Genomic DNA, 969 nt, shown 5'->3' with positions numbered 1-969 from the left:
GCTGAAGCTTGTGGGTTTCTCTCTGTGGGGTGATGTTTGACAGGATTTGCGTGAAGAGTCAAGGAGTGCAGTCATACGCCGCCTTTGCGTTCTTCATCACCGTACTCAAGACTAGAGTTAAGTGTAGGGCTACTTTTGCCCGTCACCGCGGTACCGCTGTGGCCGTCAAGCTTCTGTGCTGAAAGTGGTTATCAGCTTCTTCCTTCAACTTTGTTAGTCAAAGCCAGCCGGACGGTCCTGCTGCCGCAGGTGTCCCTCCTTTGTCTGCTTTTTGTGCCGAACTCATGGATCTCCCTCCACGTGCAAGAAGCAGCTTTACAGAAGCTCCACACTTTACAGAAGAAGCAGGTGGGTACCAGAGTTTTCAAAGCTGTGTGTGAGAATGCCAGGGTTGGTTGCCCTGAAAGAGGCTTCAGTGATTGAGCGAAAGGAGGCACTCGCAGGCAGTTTTGAAAAGGAGAGCTTTATTTTGTGGAATAAATAGCAGAATAAATAGACGAATAAATAGCGGTTTGTATAAATAGTTGAATAAATAGATAAATAGGAAGAGGGTGGGAGGTGCGCTTGGGGCTAGGTGCGCGTGTTGCGCACGAGGTCGTGGATGTGCAGGAGCCAGGCACGAGCTCGTAGGCGGACGTGGTCCCAGGCGCAGGCGCTGTAATCGTTGTCGTGGAGGAAGGCGTGGAGGCAGCTGAAGTGTTTGTTGATGGTGAGGTGAGGGTTGCGAGGCCATCGTGTCCGAGAGCGTGTGTGGCTGTCCGCCAAGCATTGCTCGAGGTGCTGGGCGTACCGCTGGATCTGGTTGAGGAGGCTTTGGCGTTGGCTGTCGATCCAGTGTGCTGGAGTGGTGGGGCCGCTGAGTATTTTGAAGAGGTGCTGGAGGATGTTGTGGGTGGTTTTGTCGGCTTGCTGGGTGTTGTTGGTGTCAGGACGGTGTCATTGAAGGAGCATGGCGCGTTGTGCTGTGGG

General features: G+C 53.4%; 1 pseudogene; it reads right to left on the bottom strand.

The window, feature by feature from the left end:
- Nucleotides 1–570: 570 nt before the first annotated feature.
- Nucleotides 571–962, bottom strand: LOC104915613 (annotated as a pseudogene).
- Nucleotides 963–969: the final 7 nt, after the last annotated feature.

Source organism: Meleagris gallopavo, unplaced genomic scaffold, assembly GCF_000146605.3.
Source record: "Meleagris gallopavo isolate NT-WF06-2002-E0010 breed Aviagen turkey brand Nicholas breeding stock unplaced genomic scaffold, Turkey_5.1 ChrUn_random_7180001831193, whole genome shotgun sequence".
Classification (NCBI taxonomy): Eukaryota; Metazoa; Chordata; class Aves; order Galliformes; family Phasianidae; genus Meleagris; species Meleagris gallopavo.
The sequence above is the reverse complement of the archived record's forward strand: the minus strand, read 5'-3'. Positions and strand labels throughout refer to the sequence as shown.